This window comes from Oxyura jamaicensis, chromosome 1 (assembly GCF_011077185.1).
Source record: "Oxyura jamaicensis isolate SHBP4307 breed ruddy duck chromosome 1, BPBGC_Ojam_1.0, whole genome shotgun sequence".
Taxonomy (NCBI): domain Eukaryota; kingdom Metazoa; phylum Chordata; class Aves; order Anseriformes; family Anatidae; genus Oxyura; species Oxyura jamaicensis.
The window spans coordinates 97753418-97772735 of NC_048893.1; the positions used below are offsets into that span (position 1 = coordinate 97753418).

Here is a 19318-nt window from a genome sequence, read left to right on the forward strand (position 1 = left end):
CTTCCATCAATATTTAAAAGGAAATTAAAATTAGATGGGACTGTTTCTTGCTACCCTTGGTGTTTGTAAACTAAATGGGAATGTATTAGACTGATAAAGGTTTGCAGAGCATGTTATAATAGTGATATTTTATATTTCCTTTGCATCCATATCTAAAAAGGAAATAAATCAATGAAGTATTTTTAAAGTACTTTTTCATGTCTTTGCTAGTGTATAGACTCTATGATGAAAATGATTCTCTCAATCACTGCTATAGCAGCTTCATGTATTTCACTAACAATTGCTTTTCACCTGTGATAAAACCACAGGAAAAATCTTGAGTACAAAAAATTTCTCCCAGTATATGGTAGAACATTTTTAAACTGTAAATTCTCTGGTAATTTCATGGTAGGTGTGAAATCTTCTTTGTCCTGTTCCCCTGGACTCCCTCCCTGCAACATCTTCAATTTTTAACTCTTTTGGCTGTCAGTTTTTTCTCATCTTCTCAGCTTTTTAAATGGAATAGCAGAACTATTAGTTTTCATAGCAATCAAAGTGTGAGGGCACATTCATAGTAAACAGAATTTGAAGACCTGCTCATAAATGCCTTCTGAAGTTAGGAAATACTAGAAAACTAATTTCCTAGTGGACACATAAGGTATATTTGAAGGGATTTAATCACCTTAAAACAATTACATGCATAGTAAGGAATATGATATTTTTTACTAAAAAATATACTGTCATGGCAGAATATAATAGCATATACTTTATCTAAAGTGAGGTTTTACTAGGCTATGTTAGTAAATGCATTAAAACCTGTAAAGCTGAAGTATGACATAATAGTCCATGGATTCCAATGTGGTGGGGTTACTAGGCAACCGCTAAGAAATACGTTATTTTAGGACTATTAACATAACAATTTTTGAAGCTTCAGATGAATTTTAGATATTTCCAGATTAGATTTAGATTTCCAGATCTATTTTTCTCATCATTTGTTGCACTTAATTTTGAAAAGTCTGTATTTTTACCTGTCAGAGAGAACATTCACTCTGAGAGTAAGGCCAACTGTTCTCAGGGTACCCAGCTCCCAGGGCTGGGAGATGGTGACAGGGAGCAAGATGAAGTGCCTGTAATACAATGGGATTAACCCAAGAATACTGAAGGAGCTAGCAGAAGTGCTCACCAAGCCACTTTCTATAATCTACAAGCCCTCCTGACTAAGTGGGGAGGTTCCAGTTGACTGGAGGTTAGCAAATGTGGCTCTAATCTACAAGAAGAACAGGAAGGAGAAGCCAGGAAATTACAGGCCTATCAGTCTGACCTCAGTGCCAGAGAAGGTTATGGAGTAACCTATGGAAGGTTATCATGAGTGCCATCACACAGTACATTCGGAACAAATGAATGATCAGAAGCAGTCAGTATGCATTTATGAAAGGTCAGTCCTGCCTGACTAACCTGATCTCCTTCTATGACAAGATGCCGCACCTAGTACATGAAGGAAAGGCTGTGGATGTTGTTTAGTAAAGCATCTGACACTGTTTCCCACAGCATTCTCCTGGAGAAACTGCTTGCTTATGGCTTGGACAAGCATACATTTCACAGGATGATGTCAGTGTCTTTTCTCATGTGACGAGTGGTATAACAAAGAAATGGTCCCAGGTTGCACCATGGGAGGTTTAGATTGGACATTGGGGAGAATTTCTTCACAAACAGGGTGGTCAAGCATTAGAACGGGCTGCCCAAGGAATTTGCGGAGTCCCCATCTCTGGAGGTATTTAAGAGACACGTGGACATGGCACTAAGGGGCATGGTTTAGAGATGGAATTTGTTAGGCCACATTGATTGTTGGACTTGATGATCTTGAAGGTTGTTTTCAATATCTGTGTTTGCATGATTCCATGATTTCAAAGGGATTGAATGACTAAGGGATAAATATATGTGGACTTGATCAATCTCTTTTTATATACCCTGAGGTCCCTCCTCCACATGATTACTCCTGGTTTCTTAAAACTTTGGTTTAGTTCCTAAGGTCTGATCCTTAACTTGTAAGGTCTATTGTCTGAAACTTTAACTCAGATTAAAGGTCTTCAAAGAAGACAATGCAGGTGGAAAGGACCAAAGCAGGCTACTGGCTACTAGGACTGTGTGCTCTTGCTTTAGGACACCAAGTTACGTAACAAGTTAGCCAAGAAAATTAAATAGAAGCTGTACCATGATGAGGATTGTAAGCTAAACACCTTAAAACTTTTGCATTGGACATAGAACTCATATGACAGGAACATCTAAAAATTAATGCAGAGCTGAGATTTTATTTCTATCATTACGAAGGCCTAGAGAATAATTTTTTTGATTTCTTTCTATCTTTGTTGTGTTCAGGAAAACTCTCTAAGTATATAATGATAAACACTGTAGGGCATAACTGAACTATGCATAGACAGATCATTATCTGCCCTTAACACTTTTTAATTTATCATAATGTAGAGAATGGAAAGATATTTAAAGAAATCCTCCTCCGCATCTTATAGTCTTCATATCACTTTTTGGTGGTAACAGGGTCTTTCTTTCTTGAAAAAAGCTAAACCACTTTTTTTCATTTTATCTCCTGAAGACTTTTAAAATGATAGATAACTTATTTCTGTCACTGATCAAGCTGAGAACAAGTTCTATGTTGCTTTTGTACAGTCAGTGACAAGTTTGTAACTTTTAAATATTAATAATGGTGCTTGAATTCTGGCCTCTTTCACTCAAAAGTTATGATCTGTATGTATCTCCACACAGTCTAAGCTGCTATGTTTCAGTGGACAAATCTGTGCTCCCAGATAGCTTATTTTCAGCCAGCTAGCCTCCTACTTACACATTCTGCTCTGGAGATAAGCAAGAGAGGTGTGTTTACAGAGTCATTCTATTTTCTAGCAGATGACAGAAACAGGCAAATTGGGAGCTTATAATTTTAGCAGTTCTTCCTCCTCAAGTATCTATATTTCTACTTTTACTGCTCCCAAGTCCGTTCACACTGTCGGATATGTTCTTAATTCTCCAATAACTGAAGAATGAGGATAGCTAGAGAGACACAAGGGTTTAGCAGTAAGCCAAGAAAAAGGAAAAGTGAGAAACTCACTCAGCTTTTCAGAAAAGAGACTGTTTGGGCTCCAACTTATGTGTATTTTCATTGAATGTTACTAATTGATATTAAATCCCAGTTAATTTATCTGATTTCCTGGATGATGGGATGTCATGAGTTTTCTGCAATCTGTGGTTCAGCAGATTGGCATATATCAGCCTGAAACCTCTGTTCATATCAGTGATCGTTCGTGATTAATGTTCTTTATGAGTTTTTTGGCTAGGAAATATACATTACCTGAGTATTGTCAAGGCATGGGTTTCTTTGAGTGTACTGGCTCAGCACTTCCATCTTGCAGGAACTGGAGTCCAACTTTCTGAGAAGCTATTACAGTAATTATTTTATTATCTTGGGTATACATCCAAACTAACATCAAAGATGAAGATCTAGAAAATCATTAGTTGTACAATCTGTTTTCTTGATATTATATCAACTTAAGATGATTTGAATGCCAAGACATGCCTCTCAGCTTTACTACTGCACACACCTAGTGTGATGTATTGATGCTGTGACTTAATGTAGACACAAATGATTATTCTTCCAAGCTTCCATTCTTTATTCTTGCATCTAAATATAGCTATGAATAGTCATACAAAGAGGAACCTGTCATTTACTCCAGCTCGTTGGAGGTCAATAGTTTTGTTTTGCTTTTCTGTTCTTCCTCTTCAACATACTTTCTCATACTGTGGGATAAAACTTAATTCAGTTAATAATAATAATAATAATAATAATCTGTACAAGAAGAGATTTAAACCACAGGCAATAGAGCTGTGCAACAAAGTCCTAACTGTCCTACTGCCACTGGCATGATGTCTGCATGCTCTGTACTTATTTTCTCTGTAAATATCTTGAATCAGAGAGAAAACCTTAGAAACTCTTAATTTTCTCTCATCCTCTCTGTTCTGAATCCTGTCAACGGAACTGAGGTGCCCAGTAGGTTCCAGTATCATATGCAACAACTACACTCACCATCAGGGAAAAGTTGTAGGTTCCAACTTTAAACCTGCATAATTTTTTCTCTTGTTGTTTTTAAACTGAAGTTTTCTTCGCTGCTGTTTTATTGCTTTAAAAATGCTTTTAGACAGATAGGACATGATTCAGCTAGTAAGGCACTGATAATTTCCTCTGTTTCCTTTGAACTGATATAAAAAGAACCCTATATGCTTTGTATATATATATATGGAATAAGTTGTTAGATATATCTGCTGTTTCTACGTGAAACTAGTATTTCCCTTTAGGGGAGCTATCTTGTTAATATGCTCCATTTTAAGGTGTGCAAATTGCTTGATAGAACTGCACATTTCTTAAAAAAAAAAAAAAAAAAAAATGAAGAGGAAAATCTCTCATCTGAAATGTCATTTAAAGACTTACAGAAAGCTGAGTCTCTCTGCATTGCTGAGTAGCAGAGCTCCTTTGCAGTGTCTCATGCCACTGCCAGTCACAGGACAAAGCTTCATTGTGTTATTTCTTGATCACTGGAAAATGCTAACCGTCTTTGCCACTCTGCAGATTTGTTTCATGTCCTTACACTGTTAGACTGGTGTACTCACTGCATGTTTCCTTACCTTTTCTGCTTACTTTTCTTCCCTGAAGAACCTGTAAGTCTGATACAAAAGTATGAAGGATACCAAGCCCGAACTCTTCTGGAGAGAAATCCTATTGAGTTATTTTAACTTTTTGTGGGTATGGGAGAAAAAGGAGGAAGTTACTAGAACAGTTCTTGCTGTCCATAGAAATGTTTACATAGATCCCTGTTAGTCTATTCTCCAGGCCTGGAGGTTGAAAGGGAAAATGGAAACATCTGGAGGAACTCCAACAAGTTGGCCAGAATAAGGGAGGTCATCAATAGTGTATGTAAATCAATGAAAATGCTTCTATAGGTTTCATATAATATAGTTTCCATATAGTATATTTTCTGTATAGTGCTGGGAGGCATATATCTGATCAGAATAGACAAAGACCCTTTTATCCATCCATGAAGGTGCAACAAAATTAGGTGGACTGTATTTTTTGATATACTTCATTTACAGAAAGTGTATTTGGAGCTGGAAACAGAAATATGAAAATTCTGTTTTAATCTGTTAATTTTCAGAGGTCTCCTTGGGGGTGGGAGAGGGAAGGATGTAAACCTCAATGGAGAATGTAAGGGCTCACTGAAGAACAGTTTTTAATTTCCCATGAACTGTGTAGCCTTTGTTAAGAATGACAGCTCCTTCCACCCAACTCTGTCCCCTCTCAAACTTCAGCAAAATTTATTTACAGTGTGTTTTTCCCACTGAAATATAATCTGTGAGAGTACAGATGTCACAGAAGGAGGACTTACTATTACAGCTTAACTTTATCTTTTAACATTGAAGAATTATGCTCTGTGTTTGGGTAGGTGATTTTCCGTCTCTCTATTGTTCTGTTAAGCTATTCTAATTGTGCAATATACGGACAGTGAACATGAGTAACTTAAGACCCTCTTTCCCCTCCACGGATCCATGGATATAGAACATTGAACCATTTTACTGAATATATAATGGAGGTTTTGTTTGTTTGGTTGGTTGGTTTTTATTTGTTTGTTTTTGTTTTGTTTTGTTGTTTTTTCTAATAAACAGAAACAAAAGTCTTGATTTTAATAGTGTTTGCATATGCAATGAGAGTCTCTTTGTAATGAAGCCAAAGCTTAGATCTTCACGGACTTGATGTGCTTTAGTTAGGCATTCTCTGAATATCTTATCATGCTTCAGTATTGTAAACCCAAGGAGGGTAGAGTGTGAACAGAGGCACCAAACTTCACAACAGTTATGGAGGGAGTGTGTGGGATAAAAGTCAAATCATCTGAATGTTTTAAATAAACTTGAAAAAATAGTTTAAATCACTATTTTAAAAGGAGGGTTTTATTTTTCACACACAAATACCAGATTAAATGGGAATCAGAAGTGCTATCCTTTGCAAAATTTTGACAAATTATTTTTTCATATTTTGACCTGTTCCTGTCAGCTGTGAGCACCTCTTTTGAGGTATAGCACACCTCAACACTGAACTGATGTTAGAGTAAAAAACATCCAAGGATCTTCACCGATTTGGAAGATCAGTCCTTGTAGTACTGATTTATTAACATTTTCCTTCCTGATTGCATCTTGTATATTGAAAAACATTTTCCCTTTGGCAATTTTCTTTATTTCATGTCTTTAAATGTAAAAAATCTTGATGTACACACAGTAGCTAAAAGACTACTGCATCCTGTATATCACTTGAAATTAATTAGACATCAAGTCTCAATTAACTGTACTTAAGTTGTACAATTCATTTTCTCTGGAAAGGAACCAAAGTGTTTATGTAAGTTACATGTAGGTCATTGTTCCTGCTTTGGTTGCAGACTCAGCTAATGCAAACTGTCTCTGATCTCAAACTTCATTCAGTCTTAGCATAATTTAGTTATTTTGTTGTCTAACAGACTGCACACTGTAACTAGAACTTTTCTCTCCTTAAAAGTACTTTACTGACCATTTTATGTCCCTAATGCTAATCTCTTATTTCCACTGAGTTGCAAAAAAAAAAAAAAAGAACAAATATGTTCTCATTGCTCATTGCACTACATAAAAAATGTAAATAGCTGAAAGAATCAACAGGTAGAAAGCTGGTTGGTTTTCAAATGTCTCCATAAGTACAAGGTGTAGAAAAAAATAAAAAGGAAAAATTAATGCATAGTCTCCTATTAAAATTCCTTCCTTTCAATTATTTTCCTGTAACCAGTTCCCTTAGTTCCTGAAACACAGACTAATATAAGGGCATATACTCTATTTTAGGGTTAAAAAAAAAAAAAAATGCAGCTGAAGATCTATGAAATGCAAAATTGTATTATAGCAGTTAACTTTATAAATTAATATGTATCATATAATATGTCATTAATGTGTAACCCTGAAGCAGAGAATGTTTGCAGCAACCACCAGTAGTCACGGTTTGTAATTACTGTTTCGAGAAACAGATGAGCCCGTCTGTATTAAAGGTCTGATGACTGATAAATGGGGATTTCTCACATACTGGGTAATCACCTGACTACCAAGAAAAGGAAAAACATTCCTCTGTCACTCTGTGTTTAAAAATAGGAATTTGGCCCAATTCCATTTAAAAGTACATTTGTTCCAATATGAAATAAAAGTAGATCTTAAAGCCTTGAAAGATGTTTTGTCAACTCTAAAAAAATATTCAAAATATTTACCAAGCATTTCCTTGGTCTTGAAGATGTCAGCCTCTCCCCTCACTTCATGCTATTCTCTGGAGATAATGTAGCAGCTGCTGGGGAAAGTTGAGACTTACTCTGTTTTCCAATATACGTGTGGTGTTATAATGACAATATTTTTTCCTGATATCTCTTTCATGAAGATTTGTTTAGCAATTTCCTAGGCTAAATGCTTTATGGTTAAACACATTCATTAAGATACTTATATTTTGTCATTCCAGAGGAGGAACTTTTCTTCAGCTTCTGTAGGGAGGAAGTCCAACTCAGTTGATTTTACTTAAGAGCTCTTTCCACTTCCACTCCTAAAGTAACATAAATTGTACTTCAGTTTTCTTCAGCTTCTGCCCACAGGTTATGTAGCTCTGTCTCCATGTATTTAATTTTAATAATACCAGAGCTCCTTAAAAACTACTGGGAAGGGATGTTTCATTATTCTAGTTTCTTCAGTGTAAGGTAGATCCTTCTATTTGATGAAGCAAAATAATTGTCCATCTGACTTAAAGAAAATTCCCTGCCAGCGAACAGGTCAGTGATTCTCATTTTACAGAAGTCAAGGTGGAACCTATTAATGAACATAATATCTCACAATTGAGCCTACTTGATGATGTTCTTCAGAAAGAGTCACCTCATGAAAAGAGAGCTACTATTCTTAAAAGGATATGGAAAGCTTGCTGTGTCATTATTAAAAATACTCTATTTTTACGTGAGGGTCAAGTTGGAACAGCTCCAGCAGTAAGTCTGTGGCAGTCATCTTACAATGTGCACAGCAGGACAGTAAACGTCTCTTTGACTTCAATCCCATTAGTCTCTTTCCACATGAGGGAGGTCTGCCAAGGCTCTGCAATAGTTTGCTTTTAGCATTGCTTTCTGTCATTAACTTGTGACACTTTTGATGACAGGGTCTTTTTGACACATCTCAGACAGGTAAATGCCATGGGATTTTTTTTTTTCTTTGGCTCTTGTTTGTTCTGCTAATGGCCGGGTCTTTAAAAATAAAATAATTTGTTCCTGTTCAGTATAAGTATTAGGCTACATAAAGCTCTTGGATCAAGAGCTGTCATCTCTGATAGTTTTATGGTTATATATATATCTGTTTTGGCATCAAATGCTAAGGCTTTAAAGATATATGTTATTGCTGTTAAATGTTCATAATATTTACCTCAATGGTTCAGCAAAAGTGCAAATATGTAAGCCACATAAGTTATTAATAATGAATGGCTTTTCATACCAAAAAAGTGTGAATTTATTAAAATTTGCCCTAACTTTATAGCTGTCTTTTTGGCAATGATCTGATCCAATATGACCAAGAATACTAAAGGTCTTTAATAGACCAATTTTTGTGATAAAAATCTTCTGTTAATAACAGTGTTCATTCCTTTAATTACTAAATAGAAATACTGCTAGAATATTAAAATTTTTAACATTGCCTGATGTCATATGCTTTTAGGACTTTGATTATTGCAGCTCATTCTTTTCTAACTTCTTCAATTAGATTCTGCTTTCTCAGAAGACTGTAGAATGCTGGTATTAAGATATTATTCCATGGATTATCTCTGTCCATTGCTCTTCCCTCACATTATATTGCCTTCAGTTAAGCATTGTGCCTGTTACAGAGTGTTGACTACCATTTGTATTTACCCTGTTTTCTCAACTTTACCTATATCTTCTATATTTCTGAAAAGATTTTGTGCATGTTTTTGCATTTCTCTAACCATCCCATTTTTTCTCTAAACACGCCAGTCTGAAGTTCCTCAGCAAAAAGTTAATCTGATGCCCCAGCTATTCCAGCTTTTTCCACCTTGTATCTCCTTAGTACCAATTCCCGATACCCAAGTTCTCCTGAATCTCCACCTTGGTCCATCCTCATCCACCATTAAGGTTGTCTTCTTCCAGAAGATGACCACATCCTCTTTCACTGGCTCTTTCTAGCCTTTTCACACCTCTCCCATCTGCTCTGCTCTGCTCTCACCATCATCCCATCAACTCAAATATTTTTTACTCTACAGTTCCCACTTCCTTTCATGCCCTGTTTATGCTTGTGGCTAATTTCTGCCTCTTTTATCTCTGCTCCATGCAGATGCTACTGGTGCCACATCTAGTTCAGTTCTAGTGGCTTGTTTCCTTTGGTGGTCAAATCTACTTCCACACCTACAAAGCTTTTGTTCTAAAAAAGGATTAAAAATAAAGACCAATTCCCTACCCAAATCCTCCACCCAAATGGGATTTATTTCCTAGGTAAATGACAGATCACCCATTCCTATTTTGTTTGGCCCGTTTGTAAAGAAGGTGGGAGGCAAGGAAAGAAGAGATCTTCTATGCCATTGTAATGGTTGCTTAAATGACTTTACTATGTTAATACATGTATTGAGACACCTTAAAAAACAATACACAGAGAAGAGGAGCAGGATGCAAAATACATAAAAGTTCTGCTTTCTACACAATTCGTTACCTGTATAAGACTGATAGGAGTACCTAATGTACACAGTCAGAATTTCTAGTATAAATACCATTTCAGGAATACAGAAACAAACAAACAAACAAAAAAGTTTTATTAACGTTAGAATAGTAAATACCTGTGAAGGTTATCCCACAGGGGAAACCTACTGCACAACAGCTCCTTCAACAGCACTGTCTCTCTATCCTGTCCCTGATCTCAACTACAGTCTAGGAGTGCAAGTAGATTGCTATCTACTAGAGTTACTAACAAAGCTGATGGATAGAAAAAGCTCTTCTGAACATATGATTGTGTTTGTAGATATTGTGCGACGGATTCTTGTTTGCAAATCATTCATCCTTACATTTATCATGCCAGGAGGCTGTATCTTCTTCATAGCCTTTGTCATTACATGTGGAAAAGAAGCATCTTACCTGTATATTATTAGCAATTGAAAATTGGTGAAGGAATTTAATTTTGTTCAAGTTGAACTTTTAAAAATATTTCTTTTTGACCAATATTCCTTTTTGTCTTCTGTAAGGTGATGGCCAATTATCTCATTTGTTTGCCAGCTAAATCCTTCAATAATTTTGTGCATTTTTTCTTTACTAGAACCGAGGGCAAGGATGTCAAAATTTCTCTGCTTCTGGTTGTCATCTTTGATGTGGATACATTTTCATCACTGTACCCATCCTCCATTCTCATCTCATCTGAAGTGTCAGTTTTTGTCACACCACCACCAGGTTCATAACATCCTAAATTGACAAGTATATTGAAATTGGTGAATGTCTCTAGCATGAAAAATGGAGGAAAGAATGTTATCTTTCTTATTTGGTTTGTGTGATGAATTTCCAACTTTGGAAAGACCTTCCTGCATAGTCTTTTGTAACTTTTCTCTGGGAGGGCCTTTTGCAATGCATTTAAATATATAAATTCATCTGAATATGGCCAACTCAGAGCACTTTCCCCTGTTGGTTGCGTACTACATTTCTGCTGGATTCAATGTGGAAGCCTTCCTTTTCAATAGAAATATTTCTCACTGAATCTGTGAGTGATTTGTTGCAGAGGAGCAGAGACAATCTTATTCTCTCCCTCCTTGATGATAGCATTACTTTTATCTACTTTCTACGCAGTAGGTAGCTAGATAGACAGACAGCAAGCAAGAGGATTTTGTGGCCTTGAAATCTGCTACATCTATAGGAGTTTTAAAGTCAAGTATTTACATTTGGAGGACAGTGTCACCAGCTAACATTTAGCTTGTTGGACATTAATCAGAAATCTTCATACTAACTTATTTATTTCTTGCTGATATTAGTTGTTCTGCCAGGTACTTGTTAACACTCTTCTTTTCTAATCTCATAATGACACTATCTTCTGCTCAAAAGAATGGCCCCATCTTTTTTCTGTCCCAGTCTTTTTGCCATCCCACCATCTTTATAGGGGCTCATCAGTGGTAAGACTCTTTATTCTGAATGACAATATATAGATGATATGGAGCAGGTTACATGGGACTTTAAAAAAAAAAAAAAAAAAAAAAAAACGAGTTTATGGAGTTTATGTTTGTAAAATAAAGTGACGGGGAACCAGTAGCGAGATGACAAAGACAAAGCAAAGGGCTAACAGAAATGATCTCTTCAGCAGTGTTTTCTGGAGGAATATTGATTGTGTGAGATTGCATTTTTCAAGGCCGAAAGGAAAGGGTTGCAGTTGTTGATATATGATGAGACTTTAGACAAGCACTTTATCTGTGAAGGCAAGATAGGAAAGCTATATCTTAGATACCCTGTAAAGAAATGTCTGCAAGTCTGCAGCGGAACATGAGCATCTAGAGTATCACCCACAGCTGCATGACAAACAGGGTGCTGTCCAAAGAATAAGACAATTAAAAGGCTTTGAGGAAGAAGATTATTAGTGGAAGATTTTCAGGTTACTAAGGTGTGGTGGTCTGAAACTTGAAAGGAAGATCTGAAATGTAATGCAGAGTAACAATGTGCAGCACCAAATGTTAGCATCTCTGGGTACTAATTGTTCTGTTTCCAGCTCTGCTACATGCCTCCTCTGGGCTCCTCCGTAAGTCATTCAACCTTTCTGTGTCTTTGTTTCCCCATCTGCCAATGAATGATAAAAACCTAGTTCACAGGTGCATTGTGTGGCTCAGTTAATTAATATTTTGAGGGCTTTTTGCAGTCATCAGATGGCACAGCTATAGGAATGCTAAAGCTATTAGTTAGTAATCACTACTAAAAACAAGAAACACAGAAATGGCCCTACTGGCTCTATATACTTAATGTAAATTACTTTGTGATATATATCAAAGTACTGTTCCATAAAGTAATAACCTGGGACCAGAATAACAAAGTATTTGAACTGTTCCAAAAGGAAAAACGCATAGCAGGATTAAGGGAAGCACATGGGCAGGCAAGACTTTTTTTTTGTCCATCTTCAACTATTTTTTGAAGACTGACATATATGAAGACTGGCAGTTAGCCAATGTCTGGTTAAGCATTTGTGTAAATCCCATGGCAAACCTAGCTTCATCTTCTGGTTTCTCAGAACATTTGTGAATTTGGCCCACCTGTCCCTAGCCATTGTCTTTGGGGCCATTATGTGTGAAAGCTCATCCAGATCTGTTCCAAGCCCCAAGGAGTTCGTTGTCATGAGGCCCCTGCACAGATGGGGATGGGGGGAAGGGGGAGGAAATCTTTGAACTGGACTTTGAACTTGCATCTCTGAGTCAGCGTTGTGCATGAAATTTAATATCACACCCCTCATCCCATGCTTTGCTCTTCCCATGTCATTCCAGCTTGCTCAGGGGCAGATGCTGGAGCCCAGGGACACCAGTGTGACATAAAGGTGACTGGGCAGGTGTGGCTGGCATGCCAAACCACAGAATAGGCAGAAGATGCAGAAGCTGGGGGCTTGTTTCTTCTTCTGGACCTGGAACGCCATGGAGTCAGGACAAAAGTTGTGCTTTTGCCAAATACATGTAAGGTCAATGACTTAGCCAATGCAGGATGGATGGAAAAAGAAGAGGTGAATGCATAATCTTTTTGTTTGAACTATTGGATTCTTCAACACTGGATATAAAAAAATGATAAAGTGCATCAGATGTTCTGTTCAGTCTAAGCATGATGATGACAGCAAACCCTAGAGCAAAGAGAATGCTTCAAAAAAGTAATTTAGAAAAATTAGGACATACAGAAGTGTGTGTCATCCATTAACAGCAATAACAAAAAGTGCTCTGAAATGGTAATCCGCCTAGTCAAAACCCGATGCCATATTTCAGCTGAAGGTGACTGCTGGCTGCAGCAGCAATTAGGCACAACTAATAATATGGAATGTAAAATGAATGTTTATATTATGCAAAAATGCATAAATAAGACTTAAGGTAGATAAATTTCTAGAGAAATGAAGCAGAACAGGAAATAAATAGTTATGAAGTGTCCTGGTTTCAGTTATGACAGAGTTAATTTTCCTCCTAGTAGCTGGTAGGGTGCTATGTTTTGGATTAGGATGAGAAGAGTGCTGATAACATGCTGATGTTTTAATTGTTGCAGAGCAGTGCTTACACTAAGCCAAGGACTTTCCAGCTTCTCACTCTGTCCTGCCAGCGGGCAGGCTGGGGGTCGAGCAGGAGGGGACAGACCCAGGACAGCTGACCCCAACTGGCTAAAGGGGTATTCCATACCATCTGACGTCATGCTGAACAATATATAGGGGTGGCTAGCTGGGGTGGGGGGGCGGCTGCTCAGGGATAGGCTGGGCATTGGTCAGCAGGTGGTGAGCAATTGCATTGTGCATCACTTGTTTCGTACACATTATTATTAGTAATGCTATTATTATTGTTGTTGTTGTTGTTATTGTTGTTATTTTCCTGTCTTAATAAACTGTCTTTATCTCGACTCACAGGCTTCACTTTCTGGTTTCTCTCCCCCATCCCAGAGAGGGAGGGAGGAGGGTGAGCAAACGGCTGTTTGGTGCTTAGCTGCCGGCCGGGTTAAACCAAAACAGTCCTTTTTGGCGCCCAACATGGGGCTCGAAGGGTTGAGATAATGGCAGATCTGACCAGAGTGTGTTAAACTAAAATTGGTATTAGACCTGCTTAATAGTTGCTAGTCACAATGTTGATTGCTTTACTCTCAAGTCTGCTATGCCTGTTTTCCAAATTGAGTTTTATAGCATGTTACTTACTGTATGTGCTCCCTGTCATGCTGTTTATCCCTTCCAGGCCTTGGTTTAAGATTGTTATGGTACTGAGCGGTGTAACAATGGCTTATGATATGATGAAATTTCTGGTCATGACCCTAACCTGGTATTTGTATTCAGCAGTGTTGTCAACTCAGTACTTTGGAAACCATATCTCAGAAACTATTAACAATTACACCTATTCCTTTTTTTGTCAGGGAGCCAATCTGTGGAGAGGACAGGGGAAGATATTTTTTCCTACTTGTTCACTCTCCCTTTCTCCTTCACCACCCTCTTATCCTCCAATAGTTACAATAGTTCTCCAAGATGTTGAATATCCTTGGGATGTTCAGACTAGCATGGTGTTATTGTTATGTCTCCTGAATGTGCTTCAGTTTTTTTCTTTTTTTAAGGTTAAACTACTTAGGAATCTCATTCAGAGCTCTGTCCTGAGGTGGGATAGTTGTGAGTGGCAGGGAGTGTGGGAGGATATGGGCAGGTTTCTAGAGCAGTGGGCACCTCTAGTGTTTTGGAAATTCACCCCTGAACAACTGCAAAATCCTAAAAAACTGGTAGAATACTTGAAAAAAGGGGTGGCTAGCTGGGGTGGGGGGTGCTGACTGCTCAGGGCTGGGTTGGGCATCGGTCAGCGGGTGGTGAGCAATTGCATTGTGCATCACTTGTTTCGTACACATTAGTAGTAATAGTATTATATTATTATTATTATCATTATTATTTTCTATCTTAATAAACTGTCTTTATCTCAACTCACAGGCTTCACTTTCCCGTTTCTCTCACCCATCCCAGAGAGGGAGGGGGGAGGGTGAGCGAACGGCTGTGTGGTGTTTAGCTGCCAGCCGGGTTAAACCACAACATGAAAATACCCCATGAGTCCTGTTCGCATTCTGGATTGATTAATTTATTACAAATTTTCAGTATTTTAGGTATCAATATAATGTCCATCCCAACTAATCATCTTAAAGGAGTTATTAGGAAGTGCACCGATATATACAAATATTTTAAACCCTCAGTTGCTATGACTTTTTTGCATGCTTTTCCTTCTTGCTGTCTTTGGTCTGATTTATTTCCTCTAACACTTTTTCTCCCAATTCCAAATCCTTATTTCCAGTATTTATAGTGTAATATAATTACAAAAATAATTTTCACATAGTTCTCTAATGTGTAAATTTTTGTCTTCTTTTTAGTTGCTGGTCCTGTATTTTATGTATGCCACCATGTGACTTAGTCTAGTATCAGATATTAAAAGCACAAAATAGTAGAAAGATTTCCTTTGTTAACTCAGTACCAAGGTAATAGATATTCTACTCCTTTGACTGCAAAATATTTAGAGAAGGCAGGACTGGAGCAGGGTAAAATTGGAGATTTGGGGAAAAGAATCAGAGTAGAAGAAGGCAGAATGACGTCAAGCATGAGGAACCTGGGGAAAATGGCGGCTGTGGGCTGGTCTCAAGCTCCCAGTCGAGGTCTTGCAGTAAGACTTGCTTCATATCTGCCAGCTTCCTTTTGAAGAGATGGGAGCAGGCAGTTTCAGCACCCAGGCAGGTGGCTGGGAGGACAAACCTGCTAGCAGCTGCCCCAGAAGTGACTCACACCTGTGTAACTGTCTGCATGCAGTCTGAAAGATTAACCTGGCACCCATTAGTTAAGCACTTTCTTTAGCTGGAAAGCAGATGCTGTTCTTTCTGCTGTAGTCCCCACAATCTAATCCTCCCCTGAATTCAAGTACAGTTGATGTGAGTTGTTTTGGGCTTTTTGTATGTTTGTTTGCTTGCTTGTTTATTTGCTCTGACATTTAGTATTTTCTCTAAGTTGTTTTGTTGTTGTTGTTGTTGTTGTTTTTGTAGGCCTTGGCAGTGTACACAAGACTGGGAGTATTGTTCCTGTAAATGAATGTAGTATTTTAAAAGTAACCTTCTTACCTGAACAGTTTTCCCCTATTTGCAAGCCAATTGAACATTTCATTGTGGTGGGGGTGGCACGCTGGACTCTGTAGAATCGGCTTCTAGCATTCAAAGGAGCCACTGGAAATGAAAGTGTGACTATACATCAGCATGCTGGCACCGTGTTTTAGCTGATGAAACAACAGTAAACCTCACAGCATCGACGTAAACTATGTCTGCCAAAGCTACCTGAAGTTCATAAGAGTAATTAAGATCTACACCCAGAAGAATAATTAAAATATGTAAAACATCTATTGATCTTGAGCATCTGGTGACTTGTCAGTAACCACAGACACACAAAACCAGCCTGTTTTAACATACTGTTAATTTGCAGTCTTTGATTAGATAGATTCTTTTTGGTATGTGTCCATAATAACTAAAAGGATCAGCCCTGCCATTCATTACATTCCTTTTAATAAATGACCTCTGTTTTGTATCCCAGCAGGGAAGTTTGTAACAGTGAATGTTCCTGTCGATTGAAAATTGATCTTTTCCAAGGGACATTCTAAAAGATTAAGCAGGCATCTTTAGGCATGAGACTCAGGTCACCTCCATCCTGCAAGTAGCATGCTTGATTTTATTTCTGTTTTTGTTTTTAGATCTGCAGCTTCAGCCAAGACCTGTGTCTCTCAGACCACTGAATTTTATCTCTTCTACCAACTTTGAAAATATGTAAGTCACAAGCTGCATTGATATATGAAAAAATAGATAGTGAAATATAGATGATAATGACTATACTCGCATCAAGTTGAAGAGAAAAATACCTGTCTCTATAGACATTTCATAGCTTATTGATATTTGCAATAATATATTTTGTTCTTGTCCTCAAAATCTGCTACAAAACAACTGACCTTTTCTTTTTAAATAATGTATATAATTTCTTTTTTGATGGACTAGAACCATAGGGCCTGGTCACGCCCTATTAAATACTATCGATGGAAGCGGAGTACAACTTGAAGTAATGTCAGCCAAATATCTTTCTGTCAAATTACCATTTTCAAGTCTGAATAAACTATACAGTAAAGAGAAAAGAAAACCAAGCCCTACAGGACAATCTAGGAAAAAAAAAAAAAAAAAAAAAAAAAAAAAAACTGTGTGGCTATCTGGAAATTGACCTAGTTGCAGATTGTATTACAAGTTGAACATGGATTAAATTTGTTGAAAGATAGCTCAAGTTCACAAGATCTCAGAGCAATTTTAAATCTATTTAAGATGGTTTACTCACTGTAATATTTGATAATGTCTGACCTTAGTGAAACATCCAAAGGAGATCTCTCTTCTTAATAGATGCACTGGGTCTGGCTGGGATGTTAACTTTCCCTGCAGCAGCCCATACAGTGCTGTGCTCTGCACTTGTAGCTAGAACAGCAGTGGTATCACACCGGTGTTGTGTCTGCTGCTGAGCAGTGCTGGCACAGCATCAGGACTTTCTCTAACCCTCCTAGGGGACGGGCAAAAAAATGAGAAAGAAACATCACCAGGGCAGCTGACCTAAACCAACCAAAGCGATATTCCATACCATATGATGTCACACTCAGCAATAAAAGGTGGAAAAAGGAGGGGGGAGGGGGGGGGGTTGGGCTCTCATTGCGAAAACGTCTGTCCTCCTCCCAAACACCGGCTACGTGCGTTGAGGCCCTGCTTCAAGGATGTGGTCAAGCATCGCTCATTTGTGGGAAGTAGAGAGTAATTTCTTTCCTCTGCACTTCCACATAGCCTTTACTTGTTTTGTGTTGTTATTCCCTTTCCCCCTCCCTCTTCTCCTTTCCCTTTTTTCCCTTTAGTTGAATTGTTTAATTAATAATATTTCCTTAATAATATTTTTTCTCTTTATTTAAATTATCCTTATCTCAGCTTGTGAGTTGTTCTTTCCTTTACTTCTTCCCCTCCTCATCTGAGGAGAGGGAGTGAGAGAGTGGTTGTGGTGTTCAGCTGCCTAGCACGGTAAAACCACGACAGTAGAGTTGCATTTTCAGTGGAGCACATTCATGTTGCACTGAAATTCTGGGTCTTGAGAATGGTTGTACTAAGCACTGCAGAATGAAACCACTGAGTATCATAAACTCAAAAGTCCATGTATCAAGCTCTGTGACAGAAGGGTCTTGAATCTACCTTCTGCCCATAGGCATGCAGGAGGCCCTAATAGTCATTGTGTTCTTGCTTCTTTTTGCTAATATCTATGCAAAGTTGACTACTGCACCCCTCTCTGTCTGCGTAATGTATATATATTTTTTTATTTATCGCTTTAAACTCTGGCAATGATCATGTCATAGTACTGGATATGCCTCAGAAACATGTTGTTTGAAAAGTAGGATATAGTCCCAAAACTGCTGCAAGGCAAACGTTAAAGCAGTGATGGAGCCACTGTTTCAGTCTTCCTGGGACTTGCTTTTAATTTTATTAGTTTAATATGAATATATATTAGATGAGTTGCTTATTAGATCAGTTGAAATGCTAGAGCCTGTTACCTCTATGGAGGAACTGATTATCTTAAACCCTTTCATTTCCAAATGGTATACTCCTTGTCCATTTTCAATTCAAAGCAGCTTTATTAATTCTTTCTATGGTAGTCCTCTGTGCTGCAATTACAGCATTAGCCTGAGCTTTTCAGACTTGATAACAGATTCTAATTTTATCCCATCTGTTTCATTGTAAGGATTTTTTTTCATGCCTGGAGGTGGCTTTTCCTTAATCATTTCTTCTGTACAAGATTGCTAGTAGGAGCTTAAAAGGCTTTTCTTCCTGCAAAGATCAACTGCTGGTTTCTTCTCCATCAGGACAATGTATCAGCAGTTCTCTGGATAAATTGTCTAGAAGGCAATCATTTGGAAGCTCTTGCCAAGCTAGGAAGGTTGTTAGCTTTTGATCTCTTTTCTTAAATAATATCACTGCAAAGTTGCCCTAGCATACTGACGTTAGATCTCTGATGGGTTATCTTCTTGAGAGGAAAGATTACAGAAAGATTCTTTGTTAATTTGCCAAATTGAAATAAACAAAATTCGTTTTAAGACCTGGGATGTTCATGTGAACGTACCACTGCAGGTACTGACGTGTGTGTGTACATGTGAAACAACAAACGGATTCAGCTGACACATGAAATGAACAGAAAATGAATGGATAGTTTAAAAAAAAAAAATACAATTTCATTTCTTTAGTAACTTTTAAATCCCTTTGAGATTTGCATTTTGTCTTTGCATTCATGTTGACAATGGTATGGCTGACAGAACACCTAATTAGGTTTGACTAAGATGTTCAAAGAAGATAAAGCAGTTTAGCTCAGGTTTTGGCTCTTCGTGCCCATAGTCAGTCACCAAAATGATAATAAAAGATGGAAAATTCATGGAAGTTAATACTTCTGTGAAAGATAACTCCTGAAAGCTTTCATTTATCACTCATTCCCTTTCTGAATG

General features: G+C 37.7%; 1 long non-coding RNA gene across 1 annotated transcript; it reads left to right on the plus strand.

The window, feature by feature from the left end:
* The first annotated feature begins 15822 nt into the window (after window positions 1–15822).
* LOC118160545 lies at window positions 15823–16967 on the plus strand. The gene is made up of 2 exons (XR_004747557.1): window positions 15823–16073; window positions 16351–16967. It is a non-coding gene; the product is annotated as an uncharacterized LOC118160545 (long non-coding RNA).
* The last annotated feature ends 2351 nt before the right edge of the window (window positions 16968–19318 follow it).